Source organism: Camelus ferus, chromosome 8, assembly GCF_009834535.1.
Source record: "Camelus ferus isolate YT-003-E chromosome 8, BCGSAC_Cfer_1.0, whole genome shotgun sequence".
Taxonomy (NCBI): domain Eukaryota; kingdom Metazoa; phylum Chordata; class Mammalia; order Artiodactyla; family Camelidae; genus Camelus; species Camelus ferus.
In genome coordinates, this window is record NC_045703.1 from 7,518,007 (window position 1) to 7,536,989 (window position 18,983).

At 38.4% G+C, this 18,983-nt stretch overlaps 1 pseudogene; it reads left to right on the forward strand.

Annotated features, from left to right (window-relative positions):
* The first annotated feature begins 3,381 nt into the window (after positions 1 to 3,381).
* LOC102509648 lies at positions 3,382 to 14,635 on the forward strand (annotated as a pseudogene).
* Positions 14,636 to 18,983: the final 4,348 nt, after the last annotated feature.

Here is an 18,983-nt window from a genome sequence, read left to right on the forward strand (position 1 = left end):
TGTTTGTTTTGCCATGTTCTAGGATATCAAGTTTCTTTACACCAACAATATGAACTAGGTGGTTCCAGGAGCCAGGTACAAAGCGAGGAACGGGTTATGGACATGAAAACCAGTCTTCCCGAGAGTTTTTCTACCTCACTAGAAGGTCAGAGTGTGGTGGAAAAGAGAGAGGTCACTTCATACGTGATGATTAGAATGCGCACAAAGAGGGTGTAGTATTACATCCCGCCAAAAAGGGTACGTCCGAAGTGGGTTTTGATGTTTGAATATAGAGCTTACTGGTATACCTAGTCTAGGACTGCTCTTAGACCAAAGTCCTAGAAGTTGTCCCATTAACAGAAAAAGTCATTGTTTTTTTCTGGTGTCCCAAGACCTCCGTACAGAGTATGAATATTAATAGGTTCTCAATGTATAATTTTTGACTGTTCACCCCCTCGAGGAATAAAATGATTAACTGTCTTCTAGAATAAATTCAAGAACCTCAATTGGGCATATTTTACATAATTATATTTGTTTTCTATGGCTTATTTAAAGTAACAATCTCTTATTTTTCCTTAGCGAGCATTTATTCTTATAATTTGTAAACAGTATGCGGTAGACATCACTAAATTTTTGGATTGTCTTTGTTTTATTTTGCTGTTGTTTTAGGGTATGGGGAGTGGTAGATTGAGCCAATGATAAAACCAAAACTAGAGTCTGAGTTTTCTGTCTAGCATATTATTGTACTTTTGTATTAATCATCAGAATTTAAAATATTAAGCACGAAAATGGGGTACTTCTATATAGTTTGGAGTGTATGGAGAGTGATTTGTTTGCACTGTGGAGTTCAAGTATGCCTTCTCTCTACAAAATCAAAAAAGATTAAGTGAGATGACTCTGGATTTTCTAGGCAAAAAGGTGCCAGTTTATGGAGACAGTGAAACTAGCCATACATACATGTATAATATATAGATATGCATGTGTATATATGTCATATAAGTTTAATTAACTTTTGTTAAAAGTGAAATTTGTTAATTGAGAGTTAATGAGATTGAAAATAGAAATAGCCATATAAAAACTAGCAAGATTAAGATAAAGAAGGATTATCACAGGCAGGAAAAAAAAATGAACAGAGCAAAGCACAAATAAGACCAATGAATATGTACATTTATCAAGGAAGGATCTGGAAATAGATGCAACTATTACAGAAATACCTTTTCTAACACAATTTGGAGATAACATATATTGGAAGTAAGTGCATCAGAAATCTCATAAGACATCTGTGAAATCCACCAGTTTACAGGTGACACATCCTAAGGAACAGGACCTGGGATTCTTGAGAACTCTGACACTAAATCAAGATTGGTGGCATGCGTCTTACTCCATTCTTAATCCTCCAGTTCTTTTCTGTTACTGTCAATTTAAAACACTAGCATGGAGAATGGCATGGGTGATTGATCTGTCTTAATGAAGTCTGTCTTGTCCAGAAACTTCTTTCTTGATGTTATCTTTTTAAATAATACAACTTCTTCAGGTATTTACGTTTTAAGTTGCTTTTTATGATTGTCTTATCCGTACCCTCTTTCATTCATAATAAATAAATCTTAAAGGGACTAACAGTATGAAATGCATGGCAAATATTACAAAACTGCTTTGATTTTAATGTTAAGCTTACTGAATACATACAGATGTGTAATGACTCTTTGTAACTGAATTGTGTGTGTCTGTGCGTAGTTGACAGTTTTACAGTATTTACTTTATTAATCTCATTTCTTTTCCTTTTCTGTTTTTGTTTCATGTTAGTTTTCAGTGCTTCTGCCTTAAGGGGAGTTGGGCAGGATAATATGAAATGGTGTATAATGTTAATTTTTTAAATTGAGTGTTTATCTGTATTTTCATATTTCATGCTCATCTGATTATGTAAATAAACAAGACTTATTCCCATTTAGGGGACATTGCAAGGAGCGTGTTGTAAATAATGATTTGGCTACAAACATTTGTTTTATTGCATTGGTACTTTCTTTGAGCATGCTGTTCACTGAACATAGGAAAAGCAAACATTCCATAAAGTAGTCAGAAAATCCGTCCCTGTCTCATTCCTAAAGCCCTAGTAAAGTTGTATGTTTGAAAAGATGATTTTTCAAACAACTGAACTATAAATGCAGAGTCTTAGCTTGGTAGGACCCAGTAGTTTTTTGCTTCTCCTCCTCCCGCCCCCTTCCTCCTTCTTCCCCTTCCCCATCCCCTTCCCCTTCTCCTTTTTTTGATTATAGGCCTGGTTGTTTGAAATTTACGTAAAACATCAGTCATGCGCAAATCAGATGCATTTGGTGCAAATCTCACTGCATTCTGAGATGATTTGGGGGAGGAACAATTTAACTTTAAAGGACATTTACAATTCTTTTACCACAAATAAGGGCTAGCCTTTTAGTCTCTAAATTATGTTTAATTATAGTTTAATGGAATTCTGAATTATAAAGAAAAAAATGTAAACATAATTTAAGAATATACACTTTAGTCATGAGCTTTTTTGACTAGAAATACAAAATAGAATTCAGATCTTTTAGTAGCCATGTAGTTTTTTAGACTGCATATGAGACTAAACACTGCTATATTTGTAGAGTGCCTTGAATGATATGAGGTTCTCTCTCTCTCTCTCTTATTTTTTTTTTTTCGGAGACTGGGGCAAATAGTAAATTTTAACAGATCTGATTTGAAAAAATTAATTCATTTAAAAATACTAGTTGCCAATGTGAGAAGGACTCTTCATATAAAGTACTGCTCTAAAACACCTTGGAAATATGTGGATTATTGTATTAATATTTAGGCAGTGGGAAAAATGTCATTTTTTAAAAGCATTCTTTGAAAACTGACTATATTGATTTAATTTTAGTAGTAAATTATCATTTTCTTAAAAAATTTGTCAGTATAGAGGAGAATTCATCTGTGTTCTTAGGAGATGAGTCGTGGTGGTTAGTGATGTGCATAGGAGAAGTATGAACTATCTCATATTTGGTAACATAGCCGATGGCTGTATTGAACATTAGTACCCAATAAGAGGGAGCCTGCTTCTGCTCAGGCTACTCGTTGTTGGGGACAAGTTTAGGCACTGGGAAGAGTGCAGCTTAAATTAAACTATTTAATTTAAAAATCCTGTGGCACTTAAAGTGTATTTACTACTATGATGATACGCCCCCATGATACGCACTGAATGTATGCAAAGTAAACTACGTTTGTCATTATCTTGTCTTTCTAATTAAAAATTAGACAGTATAAAATAACACGTGCTGTAGAAACATCCCAGTTTAAGAGAACAAAAAACTTGCTTTAGGAATCATAATTACAACTTATTAAAATCATGTTAGGTGTTTTAACAATAAAACAGGTGTGCTACGGGGGCAGCGGCGGAAGGTGGCTGCGACTGTGGCTGCAGACACTCAGCTGATGCTCAGAATCAGGCTGACTGAAAAGGACACAAATGGAGAAGTTCTGTGGGTGTGGTGTTATCCTTGCATGACAGCTACTTTAAGGAATCTGCCGCTGAGAAAATGCTGCCTTACAGATGAAAGTAAACTTCTCCACCCCTTCGTCTTTGGTCAGTACAGAAGAACATGGTTTTATATCACAACAGTTGAAGTTCCAGATTCTTCCATTTTGAAAAAGGTGACTCTTTTTTTCTATTGTTCTGACTGGCCAAAGATTTTAATCCAGAGAAATATGCCACCTTCACTAGGGTATTGTGTAGAATGTACCTGAAACACGGGAGCCCTGTTAAGATGACAGAGAGTTACATAGCATTTCTCATGAAGGGGATATGCCAGAGTGAAGAAAATGGCTCTTTTCTCAGCAAGGACTTTGATGCCCAAAAGGCATACCTTTCAGTCTCCATCAAAGACATTGTATCTCAGTCTGGAATGGAAACCATTATCTTAGACACAGCACTGATGCTAAAGAAAAGAATTGTCTTCTATCACCCCAAAATAGAAGCCATCCAGGGGTTTACCAGGACTCTGCCTGTCCTGGTGTGACATCAACAAGACTGGACCATTCTTCACTCCTTGTGCACATCGACACTGATAAACTGGAAGCCCTGCAGATGTGCCCAGGTTACGTTGCAGGATTTGTAGACTTGGAGGTGAGGAACAGATCAGACCTGATTGATGTGTTTGTGAACCTGGCAGTTAGTGAGATTACCAGTGCTCCACCTGCAAAAGAGAACAAAAAACTTGCTTTAAGAGGTCAGGACAACGGGCAAACTGCATAAAGAAATCGGTCAGTTAATTGTCCAGTTGGCAGAAGAGCCAGAGAAATCAGACAGCCAAGATATACAGCATATTTCCCTAAAAACAAAAGAAATTTTCACCAACCTGGCTCCATTTTTGGAAGTTTCCGGTGATGGAGAAAAGTGAGTGCTCAATTATGAGGCACTAAAGCAGAGATAACTTCCACCAGCAACAGAAAACGTCCTCTACCATCTAGCAGAACAAATGCTGAAAATCTGACCATAGGGCAGAATGTGTCACTGATGACAGATCTAAAGCCCTAGCACCATGATTATCCATCAACTATGTAAAATACTGGAAATAACAAAAGAAAACGTTATATTTGTAATGATTTATTTGAAAGCATTGCAATTTGACCTGAAAAAGCACTGAAACAAATATGAAAACACTTCTGAATTCCTCCCATCTGATTAATTTCATGCCTACTCTCAACATTTATGAAGTGCTGTTAACCACCATGTGTAACGTTATAAAACGGTGTCCTGGAGTAAGAGCAAAATAGCTCTGTCGAGTTCTCGTGCAAATGACAGCAACTCCGAAAGCTTTCATCACTCTGAAAAAAAAAAACAAACAAAAACAGGTATTCTTTTTAATTTATTTTATTTTTTATTCTTATTTTTTATTGAAGTGTAGTCAATTTACAATGTTAGTTTCAGGTGTACAGCAAAGTGATTCAGTTACACATATACATACATATGTACATTTTCAGTTTCTTTTCCATTACAGCTCATTACAGGAAATTGAATATGGTTCCCTGTGCTATACAGGAGGTCCTTGTTGTTTATCTGTTTTATATATAGTAATGTATATCAAAACAGGTATGCTTTAACCCTGATCATAGTCTAACTAATGAATGACCCTTGACGTTGTGTTTTCAATTCAAGAAGTTTCTTAGAGCAGTAGTCCTAAATTGCATTCTATCCGTGTGAAATAGGTATTTTGAGTCACGTAAATACTAAGTGAAATGTTGTTGCCATGACCATCACCGTAACTGCTGTTGAAGACTGGGGGCAAGAGGAAGTACTCGCAGCCGTCTTTGTGCGTAGTGTAAGATGTAGCAGTCCTCTCCTGTTATATAAGAAAGGACCACTAACCAGCAGTTTCAAACACCCCTTGCTTGCTCTCAGCTCTGGGACTCAGGAGTCCAGGCACTGGGCCACTGGGCTTCTGCTCAGAGTGTCTGCAAGACTGAACCAAGGTATGAGCCAGACTCAGTTCCTTTCTGGAGGCTGCTGAAGAGTTTGGTTCCAAGTCATGGAGGCCTCAGGATGGAGTCCCGGCCTTCCTGCTAGCACTCAGCTCCCACACCTTTGGCACCTGACTGCTTCCCTTTTCAAGGCCAGCAAAACACAGACTTTCCCTCCTGTTGAGTCTCTCTCCCACTCTGAACTTGTGAGTTTAGGAGGGGCCTGGCTTCTGTCACATGCTCACCCTGTTAGGTGAGGCCCACCCTACAGTCTACCTTTTGATTAAGTCAGAGTTAACTCATCTGATCAGGGGAGTCACAGTCCATCCTCCTCACAGCTCCCACCCCCTCCAGGCAGGGGTCATACACACATGAGGGATGTCGGGTCACTTAGAATCTGCCTTCCAGAATGGGAAGTGAGATTATCAGTGTGAAATCATATAGAGAGCATACAGAGTTTAAAAAAATGAGTACGGAGACTGGGCACCAGGGAATTCTTTGGTTAAAAGGGAGTTATGATGGACAGATATATACTACTATGTATAAAAGAAATAAACAACGAGGACTTACTGTATGGCCAGGAACTATATTCAGTGTCTTGCAACAACCTATAATGGAAAAGAATCTAAAAAAGAATATATATATAAATATATAATGATTGAATCCCTTAGCTGTACACCTGAAACTAACACAACATTGTAAATCAGCTACACTTCAATAAAAACCAAGAGGGGATTAGGGTGTGGGAGTGAAAAAATTGAAGAGGAAAAGGCAGAAAAATATAATAGAAAGAAAAAAGAAGAAAAATGTAGTTTAGTGTAAAATGTCATGTGACTTAATAGGCCTTAGACAACTGTCACACAATTTGATGGGACATGCCTTAAAGGAGTAATAAAGTGAGAAACCTGTTGTATTTCTGCAGGTAACTACGCATTTCTTGAGACTGGATGTTGAGAGAAGGACAAATAAAGGAAAACATGGTGCATATGATTATAATATCATATCATATCATACCATATCATATCAATATTCTTATCTCTGTATAATACTGAAAATACAACATTCAGTATTATGAAGTGTATCTCTGAATCATTAAAACCAATGAGGTACTGGTATAGTTTAAAATTGTCCCAACTTTACGAGTATATAAAAGTAGCACCAAAAAACAAAAAACAAACTGTCAGGAATATGACTTTGAGGTCCAGTTTAGGATTCTTAAATTGTTTTAGAGATTGAGTAAAAGATTGTTTAAAACTTTTTTTTTTACTGAAATTTAGCATACTTAAGTGGATTGGATTTTAATGGCCCAAAAGAGCATAATTTTCTTACTTTGTAGATTTTCTTTGTGTAGATAAACAGCTGCTCATTTTCCAAATATAAGTTCCATGTTTCATCTCATTATTAACTCTCAAGTGGGTGGATATAAGAACAGTTTTCTCTCAACAATACTAATGTGCCCTTCTCCTCATCTCTCCCCTTGGCAATCTAACCAAAAGAAAGAGGTATTATTAATAACGTATTTTAGCATTTCACAGTGTAAAAGGTTGCTGTGCCTAGTAAACTTGGAAACTATTTTATATTGTAGTCTCCTCTTAGAAATTTAAAATTCATTTGAGCCTTTTAAAGTCACTGATAAGTCCTGCAGCATTTCTTATAATTTAAAAATATCTTCATAGAGTGCCAATAATTTCCTTACAACAAGAAATTGAGACCATTATTTTGACCTCATTTGTGGTCTTCAAGGTCATTTAAAGATTGGGAGCATTTAGTAATTATGGTTCATGTAAAACTTTGGGCTTGTATTGGATAACTTTTTCAGAAGTTAATTTGAAACTTAAGATTTTTGAAATGTCTAAGTGTGTGTTCATGCCTGTGTTTTTACTTTTAGGAGTACAAGATCCCTAGCATGAGTGAATTATTATTGTTTCTACTAATAGAAGTATTCACAGCCTGAGGTTCCCTCATACTTACCCCAAAAATATGGTCTTGGTGTAGAGATTGGAAGCAGTAGAGGAAAGTGTGTGGATACAACTCACATTTGATAAAAGATTTGGGCTTGAAGACCCAGAAGATGACATATGCAAGTAAGTTATCACACAAAATGCCAACAGAGTGTAACAACTCTTAACAGTCTTCCAAGTTGCTTCACTTCGATGATGTGATTTTCAGTGTCATCTTTTTTTCTGTTATATTTTTCTGATAAGCCAAGAAATTTACAACCTTATTTAAGATATGTTTCTGTCTACTTTTGAAAATAATTTGAGGTACTATACGGTCAAAAATACCTATAGAGCAAAATGATTTAAAATAAGGAATAGAGGGGGGAGGGTATAGCTCAGTGGTAGAGTATCTGCTTAGCATGTGCAAAAGTTCAATCCTAATAAATAAACCTAATTACCTCCCCCACAAAGAAAAAGTCAAAATAAATAAATTTTTTTAAATGTAATAAAATAAGGAATAGAGAACAAAAAGCCCAGTAAAGGGATGCAGTTGTGCCAGAGTTACAGTTAGTGCTGAAAATTTTACGTTTGAGCTTCCTTTTGGCCAAGTCAATAAAATAAATGGTAAACTATTAAAGGGAAAAGCAGTATGCATGGATATAGATCCACATATAGATACATACACACACAGGACAAAGAAGTTTGAATGTTTCATTGAAGGGAGCAATACAGTTCTGAAAGTAGAATTAGAAATTTTGGCTAACATTCCAGTTGGCCAGGTAGAAATTCACCGTAATTCTCCTAGAAGTGCTCATGAACCAAAGTCAGCTGGAATATTTCACCCAGGCAAAAGACCACCTACCGTATGGCATACAAATATTACTCCATAAATCCTGTGTGAATACACTTGTCAAGATTGGGTGGTCTTATGGAAGACTGTTGACTTCAGTGGCATTTGTGTATCATGAAAATATTTTCCTTGTGCTTCTTTGCAGGGTTCTTTATTTTCTCTTTGATATACAAGTTAAAAGAGAATTTTTACTTTATGGTATATTATAGATAAATATTTCAGTCCAGATGAAATAAACTTTATACTTGCTGTCACCACAATTTGTATCTTTACCATTTATAGCAAGTTACATTTTGTTTCAGTTTCTTTCTGTGGCTCTGCATCTCAAGCTATTTTTCCCCTTAGATCTGTAATCTTAGCCTTTGAGAACTAGGAGTTGTCCTCGCTGTCTTTAGAGATGGTGTTGTCCAGCCCTTCATTTTATGGATAAGGACACAGGGGCCAGAGAGGTGAAGTGAGCAGTGCTAGATTTCATTCACAGTTTTTAACTAAACAGATTTTTAAAATCCATTTTCCCCACACTGCTGTAAATGGTTTGTCATCATGTTATACTGCAGCTCTTGCCTTCTCTTCATGCAGAGGGTTACATAATACTGTAAAAAATTGCAAAGGATTTGAGATTTTGCCCTCCCCGCATTGTAGCAAGTTAGCCTAGCACAGCTGCATGGATGCTGACTGCAGACCTGAGCCTCCTGGGTCAGAGACAAGGGACTGATGACAGCACTAACTGAGGACCAGTGCTCTCTGTTTCCATCCCCGCAGGTCCGGGCCAGGAGGGCCACGTGGCCCCTGCACACCTGGTGGTTTACATAGCAGGAGAGGCAGTACTGGAGGTGCACGTGTGGATGACTGTGATGCATTTATTTAGTCATCAGATAATAAACAATAAAGTATCATCCAGAATGCCTCATCTCGGGTGGGACTCAGCGTCACTCAGCATGAGACTCCACTCCAGAAAAGTGGCTCTTCTGATGGTTCTGAAATCCCTTTCCTTTTGCCAGCCTGATGGTACCTTCTTATTAGTCCTGTAACATAATCATTGTCCTAATTTTTCTTTTTTAACTGTCTCCTGATTTTCTGTATAATTTTACTGCATGTACAGATTTCCCTCTGTACTATCCTATGAAAAGTAAGTTACTTTTTGTTTCTTTTGCAGTATCTCCCGGTGGGATCATGCTGTGTGTGTGTTCACTTTTGTGACGCAGTATGCATTTCAGAGCAAGCAAACTAAGTAGTACTAGGATGTTTTTCAATTCACGTCGATGTGGATAGCTTTAATCATTTGCTTTTCTTGATGGACAGTATTTCGTTGTATAAATAGGCAGTCTTTCTGGAATCTTCTACTTTGCTGAACTTTTAGCTGAAGAGGCTGAAATAGCCAGTTCTCTTTCTCCAAAAGTGCAAGAAAACGTTCTCTGAGTGTAGCTAAGAATGGTACCCATGTCTTAAGACATAAATACTTTCAACTTTATGAGACAATCAAATTATTTTTAAAAGTGACCAATTTACACTTCTACCGACAGTATACAAACATTTGTTTTTCTGCATTCTCCCCAGCCTTTTGATTTGGCATTCTTCTAATTATGGGTAATATAGTAAGTTTAAAATTGTACCTCAGTGTTAAGTTCTACTTATTTTTTCTTATTATTAATGAGGCTGAGAATTTTTCATATTGTTATTGGCTACTCAGATTTCCTTCTCTGTGAAATGCCTACTCATGCCTTCTGCTCAGTTTTTAATGGACTCTCTGGCTATTTAATAGATCATTTGGAAAAGAATTGACATTCTTATAGTAATGACACTTCCTATCCTTGAGAACCTTGTTTCTCCTTTTATTCTGGTCTTCTGTATTGTCCACATGGTTTTAAAATATTCTTTATAAGGATTTATAAATCTTTTATAAATATGTGATGCATCATTATTTGGGTTTATTTCTGTGGTCCTTAATAGACTTGCTAAAGTCCCTTTTTGAAAATAACATTTCTAATTGTATATTGCTGGTATATAGAAATGCAATCAATTCTTAGTATCAATCTTACACCTAGCAAACTTGCTGAGCTACTTTATTTTAATCATTGTTCTGGCAGTTATTTTGGATTTATGCCAAAAATCATGTGGTTTGTGAAAAAGATTTCTCTCTCCTTTCAGTTCTTGTGCTCTTTCTTTTCTATCTCTTACTAAGTTGTCAGCTGCATTGGGAGGTATCTCCAACCTCTTCTTGATTTTAGAGTTTGCTTCTTTTAAAAATAATAAAGTTTAAAATTTGGAATAACTTAAGATTTACAGAATGTGGCAAAGCACAGAGAGTTTCCATGATGCCGGGCCCCTCTCTGGTAACATCTTCCGGAACAGGAGCACCTTTGCACAACTACGGGGTTAGTGTTCACACAATACTGTCAACTAAATGACACACTTTCCTCAGATAACAGCATTTTTTCCCTGCCTGTCCTTTTTCCATTTCAGGATCCTTCCCAGAACAAGTGTTTCATTTAGCCTCATGCCTTTCAATCTCTTCCAGTCCATGGCAATTTCTCTTTCCTTGTACTTCATGACCTTGACACTCTTGAAGAGTATTAGTCAGGTATTTCATAGAATATTCCTCAATTTAGGGTCTTAAGATGTTTTCTCATGATTCCCCAGAAGTGATGGGTTTGGAGGAGGGATTCCAAATCAGTGTAACATCCTTCCACTCATAGCATAGCAGAGGCTGCCTACTGTGAACCACACCTACACTGATGCTGTTAGCTTGAGTTCCTCATAGGGCTCATGTAATGAGCTCTTAGAAGGTGTTGAGGAGCTGCAGTTTAAAACCCTGTTTAATCAGCCATGATGAGTGATGTTCTTTTCCCTATGGAAACCCTGAGAGGAATCCGGGTTCCTCCTCCTCCACCCAGAGCATCACCAAGAATTGCTTTGTGGTCAGTCTGCTGTGCTGGATCTTTGCTTGTCAGCATGGAGGAAATGGCAGAATCATCAGCTTTGTATTATGAATGCCTACTTACAATGCTGGAGTGGGATTTTTTAAAAAGCACTGCAGCATTTGCACTGAACCTGTCACTCAAGCTCCAGTGTTGATTCCTTTCCAGTAAATGACCTTGTTTTCCTATTTTCCCCCCTTTCTTTCTACAAGGTTGTCAATGTCAGAAGATGTAAATTTCAAGTATACGTTGTATGGGGCTCGGTGTGCATATTGGAAGGAAAGAAGTTTGTTTAATGTAAAGGACTAAAACATTCATTCAAACTAAGCGTATTTGATTACACAAGGGAAAGTATATCTTCTTTAGGAGTTTTGATTGAATTTCATCATAATATAAAGTTTGCTGCTGTGATTTTCTTTTCCTTTGACCAGCAACATTTCCCAGTTTAGCTTATAGTCTATGTAGAGTGCCTGAGAAAAGGAGTGTTGTCTTTTTTCAAAGCATTCAGATCAACAGAAAGTGAGTGACCCTCAGGGATGGGTAGAAATCTCTGTTTTAACAAAGATTCTTCTCCACTTCGGAATTGTAAAGCTCAAGCTACAGACTAGGAAAATTGCAGAAGGAGCTGTGTTTGGTTCCATCCAACTTATTTCAGCAAGCACGTGATACTGGGGAAAATAATACATGAATTTATGTCTGTATCAGGCTTGCCACTGACGGGTAAGCTTCGAATAAAGGTTACTCCAAAGAAATGTCTCTTGTTCTCACTCGGCACGCTCATGATTTCTATTTCTTCCATATCCTGCCCTCTAAAGCAATAAAGTGATTTTAAAATAATAAGTAAAATATGATTTAATAGCCCATCTCCTGTCCTGTAATGATTACATGTCTCCTCTCTTGTAGCTCACAGCAGCTGGAGGACAGTTGACATTTCCCATATCCTACAACCTCAAAGAAGAGGAAGAAGATACAGAACACGTACTCCAGCTTATGATTATCTCAGAGGTAGATGACGGAGTGCATCATTTGTATTTAACTGCTTTACACTCACGTTATTTTAGGTTATTCCTTACTTGGTTAGTTTAACATTCATTTACTTACTACTAGAGAAGAATGTCATATCTCGGTAATTTTTTTATGCCAGTCTTATGGTTCATTCAGACATACCTAGAAGACTAAGTATATTCATTGGGTTTTAAAGATAAAGGAGATTTTTAGAGCCAGCTTGGAATTTTAATGTCAAACTTAATGACCACGTTCCCAAGAATATAAGGCTACTGAAAGTGTTTAGGCAAATGGCTGATTTACATAGTTGTATTTTTTCCATCTCTCCTTGCTTCCAAGTAGGTTGTATCATTTATTTCTTTGTTTACATTAGGCAAAAGTAAATGGAAAAGGAAACTTGTTTATTTAAGTGCAGTTAAATCTTGACTTCAAAAGTACTAATTTAGGTAAGAAAGATACACGAGAAACTGCTTTTGGGATTTGGAGGGCTATAGGCAATCCCCAAATGCTGAAGCCTATATTTGTCATAAAGGCTCTTTCCCCCTTTCTCATACTCTGCCTTTCACATAACACGTGCCCTTCCCTCAGCTCAGATGCTCAAAAGTACACATTTCATGCAAGTGTATGGTTCCAAATGGGTCCATGTTCATTTAGCACCAAGCTCTGTTTTTTGACTTGAAACTTTCATGTATCTGAATCAATACAAACAAAAATTCTTCCCTGAAAATGAATGTTTCCAGTATTAGATGAAGTGATCTAGGTGATATATATCAGGAGGTTCTCAAAAAATGTAAAATTTTGAGAAGTTATATATTATTTATATGAATGAACTAAGATAAAAGGTTAACCTAAATGATAATGGTGCCATTATCCTATTGGGAACATTAGACTGCAGGGGTTTTTTATTTGTTTTTATTCCCAGATAGAAGAATCCTTTAAAACAATAGCCTAATACAATTTTGAAAATAAAAAACAAAACAAAATAAATCAAACACAATAGCTTAATACACAGTTCTAAGTTTTCTTCCATAATTTCCTATACAACCCACATTTACCATAAAATAGTATATTTGAAAGATACAACTTTTGTGCACTTTTATAAAATTGAGGTATTTGTAATCACATATATGTATGAATCTCTCAAGTATGTTTTATTTTAGTTAATAGGGGAAGCAAGGTCATGAGTAACCAAAAAGTATATACTTTGTAATGCATCTAATTAAGGCTACTATTTAAATTGCTTTCTCTGCCTTTAATACATACCAGAAATATGCTGAATGGCAGGGAAAGTCAACCTGAAATTAAAACCCTACTGAGGATAATCTACAAAGTGGAGAATCGAAATACAGATCCTTTTTACCTGTTTATACCTTTTCCCCCTCAACAGTTTTACCCCATTTTTACTTTCTTTTCCCTTTAGGGAAATGACTTGAGAATCAGCACAGCCCAAGATGAGGTGTATCTGCCACAATCTCAAGAACATATAAACATATTGTTACATAAAGAAGAATTATTTACCAACATGGCACAAATTTCCCATCGGTAGAATAGAGTTTGTTACAGTGCTTGCAAATTTAAAGAGTCCTGATACAAATCACAAACAGCCTTGAGATGGATGCCATCTTCAGGTAATCTCAGGGTCTGCATCTCCCAGTGTTTACACCTTTACCTTGGGGCAAACATACCTGTATGTGCTAAGACTGGCTTTGAAGATCCCTAAAGTTTGCTGCCTTCAAATAGTAGATAAGAATGGAGCACTAGTTTTCTGAAAAATGTTTCTATTAAGCTTTAAAAATTTACCTACCCAGAATGGACTTGTCTGAATCCTTTTATAGTATTGATGATTTTTTTTCCCACAGTTATGTTAGAACATGCAATGAAAATGATCCCCATACTGAGAAATAAAGTTGCCTTTATCATGACTTAGAGAGTGGAAAACTAAAGTTATATAATTCCAGGGTACCCATGTTCAGAAAGTCCTTTGTGAAATATTTTCTTCCATTAATTAATTCAGTAGTTTCTGACTTAATAGTATATATTTTGTAATAAAAAATATGAGTACCTTCATTTAAGTAACCAAGTCTTTTATAAAACACTGTAATACAATAATGGCTGCATTATATAAAGGAAAGTATGAGCTTTGGGGGCAACCTGACTAGGAATTAGCTCTATTGCTTACTATATACGTGACCTTTGGCAAGTGGTTGGTCCTTAAGGAAACTTAATTTCCTCAAATGTGAAGTAGAGAAAATAGTGCCTACTTTTCACGGTGATTGTGAAAATCATATAGGATAATTATGTAAAGTGTTTATTACCTAGAACGCTTTAAAAGGTTAGTTCCTTTTTGTTCTTCATTTTTCTTCTTAAGGAGCGCGCTCCCTGACAAACCAAACATGCCCACATGAGACTGTCAGCCGCTGCGCTTTCCTTTGTTAAAACAGTGATGTATTTGTCTGACAAAATGTTAACTTCGATTGTTAAAACTGTCTGAATGAGCTTTTTCTTTTGTCCTTGTCTGATCTAATGGTAAATAACACAAGCTATCATGGCAATTTTCTCCTACGTTAGACTAAGTTAGATGATCGAATGTTACCCAGAACTAACAGCGGGGCATACCCATAATCAAAGCAGTGTCTCCAACATTGGTTCATCTACAAGAGGGTGGTTTTCATTATTTTATTTATTTGTTTATTTTTTCTTGCTGGTGGGGACTATTTTAATTAATTTCTATACTGCTAGCACCTAGCTCAATGCTTGGGACATGGGGCCCTTCAGATTTTGTTGTGCAAATAAAACTTATGGAGTTATAGGCTGAGAGGTATGTAAAGAGGGGCCTTTACAGTTTGCCTACCACACTTTGCCTCGGGAGAAGCAGAAGGTTCTCAAGAACATCACTCTGGCCTTGGAACCTGAGTGAAAGTCACTGCAAAGATAGGCACTTAGAGAAGAGCCTGTGAAAGGCAGCAAGGAACGGAAGGGCAGCCGTGTCCTAGGACAGCTGAACATTCAGGGCACAATCAATGCCATGAGACTATGGGAGGGGGCAAGCAGGTCTTGAGGGCAGGCAGCAAACTGGAAAGTTGAAGGGGTTCAGATACCAGGTTAAAGGGGTTTTCACTGATTACTCTAGGCTTTGGGAAGCCCTTGATATTTATTCCAGTGAGTGACACAAATATTCATCTCTTGAGGGTCTTTAGGCCAAAAGTTATGAAAAGTCTGGGTCCTCAAAGAATTTTATGTAGAGATGCCTATTTTAGGTTCTTTGGAGCTTTTATATCCTAGGTTACTGTTCTGCCCATCATTTTCTTATTTATTTATTTATTTCAGTCTCTGCTATGTTTCATTCACTCAGTATCAGGTGATGTGAAGGCTCATTTAAACACCTAATGAAATTCTTATTATCTGTTTTAATTTTTTAAGAGGGGGTTGGAGAATTCTTTTTAATGTAAAGCAAAAAAAAAAAAATATCCTGAATTCCTTTTTCATCACCATACTTAAATCTCAAGTTATAAGATGGCAGCATCCCATCCCAGTGCCAGTAAGGTTAGAAGCTGAGGGCCCACTTTACCAAGAGGGTTCCCTAACTGGGTTTAACAAGACTCTCAAACAAGATAATCCAAGAAGGAAGATTCTAAGTGAAGGGTCAACACAAATCTCCTAGCCCTTCACGTGCTGCGTCCAGGGAAAGTAATGCCGGCTTCTTACCATTAGACTTTGCCAGGTTTTTAAAAATGTAAGATAGAGGGTTATTTGTGAGCCGACTAGAAGGCACCGAAAGGCAAGGAGCAGCTCACGGACAGCCTCAGGTTTCACTATTGCAGCTCGGCCCTGGACCAGAGGGAAGCATCAGCCTGACGCAGGGCTGAAGACAAGGGCGCCTGCTTTCCCCAAGCGACCGCGCTGGGAGGCAGGCGGCGCGCCCCAGCACGGAGTGGCGGGTACCCGGGCCGGGCGCGCCGAGCGGCGCGGAGAGCCGGGCTGCAAGGCGGCCGTGGAGCAGCGGCTGTCAGGGCGCGAGGCCGGCATCCTCCCGGCTTCGGGAAAGAACCTGAGCCTCCGCAACTCCTACATAGCCGGGTTCCCCAAGGCGAGAGGCTGCTGACCGGAGGCAGAGGCGCGACTGCGCCCGCCAGGTCCCCCAGGGCGATGCCCCCGCAGTCCCACCCCGGCTGCGGCTGCCTGCCGCGTGGCCACCGACCGCAGGCTGTGGCCTGGGCGCGCGGGAGGAGGGAGATGCGGGGCGCTGCGGGGTCCTCTGCTCCGCTGTCCCAGAGATCTGGGAGATAAAAGTTGGCAGCATGCGGACGGTCTGCCGTTCAAGTCACATCCGCCGCGCCACCTCCTGCGGCACCAGCGCTCACAATAACATCTTCCAGCTCAGTACGCGTCCCTGCAGAAGGAACAGCCGACCAACTGCGCTGCCTGGGCCGGAGAGCTGGGCGCGCCGGGCGCGCGGGGGACGACCTTCCACTTGCCTTCCTAAGCCCCTGACACCTCTCCGCCAGCGCACGCCCTCCCCGCCCGCCGCCGCCCAAGAGGGTGTTTTTTAATTGCTGATGCCCTCGCCCATCATTTGCTTGTGCTGCCTTGGTTGTCTTACACTTGAAGTATTTCAGCTAAGTGTAATCATCGTCACCATCTCCAGGAGGGAACTGCAGGTTCATAAACAGAACCACTCAACAATGTACCTCTGTTCCACAGTGAAATCTGCTAGAAGCTGGGTTAAAATACCATAAAGATGAGAAGCAGCACTTAGGAGTTAATTCTGTTTTTTTCACATTTAGATTGAATTAAATAGATTGTCGATGTTTAAAGAGTACAAAGAGATGCATTCTCTGGCTTTCAAAATATAAATGACAACCAAACTGACAAAAAGTGGCCAGGGGATGATTTATTTTTGTCAGCATTACTGCTCAGACTAGTTAATTCAAAGCATTTCCCCTGATTCATGTCAGATCATTTCAGTGTCTACCCATCTTACAATCATTAGTTTCATCTGAGCCTTCTGAGGTTTTCCCATATGTGAGCATGGGCTCTGACATGGGCGCTCATCCAATTAGGTGTCGCTTTCTGCAGCCTACATTACGTAAGGCACTGTGGCTCATGAAATAAAAGCCATGTCAGATTTGAAACTCCTACCCGTTTCAGGTGAGCCAAGAGGCAGCATGAATCCTGAGTTGGTAAGCTTGTAATTTTATCTCTGATCTGCTAGTGGATTGAGTCATTTGTAAAATGTCACTTGGTTTCAACTTGTCTTGCACTGTAGGCTTCCAACGTGGTGTACATCCTGTGTGCAAACAGATTAAGTTGAAGCTATCTCAACAGAAATGGATGTTTAGATTTGTTTAAGGAGGATTTACTACCAAGGTAGTTGTCTTGGAAAATGGGCTCACGTTCCGCCCGCTGTGGAGGAACTGGAATTGAATAACTGGGATGCAGGTCTGGATTTTGATTTCTGTTTTCAACTTAGCCATTTAATAGTCGTAAACATAAGTGTTGTTTTGACCTCTTTGGATTTCAGTCACTTCGTCTGTAAAATAAAGGGAGGAGAATTTGCTTGCCAACTTCAAAAGCTGTCTATGAGAATGGAATTAGGGGACTGTAGGAACACTTTGTTAGTGTCAAATCAGCACACAAGTCCAACACAGTTCTATCTGACCTGCATCATTCCAAGGAATACCATTTTTTCCAAATACCACGAAGGCTTGGAGATGTCGAGAATAAAGCACATACTGATATTTTGAAAATTGTGACAGTTTTTGCTATAATTCTTTTCCCAAAATGCCCCATCCAATAAAATCAATTGATTTCCTTCTCATTGTCCTCATTGATAAGATGAAGATAAAAATGGAAAACTTTTTATTCTTCCTTTAGAATTTGAGAGAAATCAGTTTAACCTAGCTGTGCATCTGTCTCCTTTAAATGCTCCAAACATTAGATTTAGTAGCATAATTAATATTTAACTCAAACCAGGAGCCCTATTCAGTTTTCGTAAACATTTATTAGATATACGACTGTGCAAAAAAACCAGATTTTCCCTATTCCCTATAGTAGACATTAGTATGGTTCATCACATTTTCAACCTCCTTGTGGAAGATTGCACTTTCCTAACCTTCAAGGGTAGATGTGGTCATCGGACTCGGTGTGGCCAATGAAATGTGAGCTGCAGTGATGTGTTACTCCTCTTCCCCGTCCTCCAGCTTCTGGAAAAGACTGAATTGCCAGTGTGAGGCTCCATGGGGCTCACCCAGCTACCAGGAGATCAAAGCAGCCTGACATACGGACAGCACACGGAGGTCAGCTGCTCTGAACCGTCACCCAGACCTGTGGAGGATTTGACATGAGGAAATTTTTGCTTTCTGTTAAGCCACTGAGAATTTGGAGTTGTTTCTTGCCACAGCGTAACTGAGCCCATCATGATTTTATTCTGATGCTTCCCCATGTGTCTTTACTGCTTGTAAAGAAATAGGGGATTTCTTCAAGATAAGATGTTTCCACATGAGTTTTAAGAGTAATAGTTTTGGTATCAAAAATGTTACACAAATTTATGTAACAAATAATCTAGAAAAATCTTTATGAACAAAAGTGTGTTTTGATGATTATAGAAATAGTGTTGATAGCATACTTCTGCCTTTTGAAATTAATGATACAGGTAATCACATTTTGAAGAAATTATTCTGACGAGGGCTTAGGACTCTTAAAAAGGTTTATATAAATGTTATTGGAAAGAGTCTGAGCCTGGATTTACACCCACATGTGTTTTCTCCTCCTTATATTTGACTGCCTCCCAAATCTATTCTATAATAGTGGATTCATCCAGAC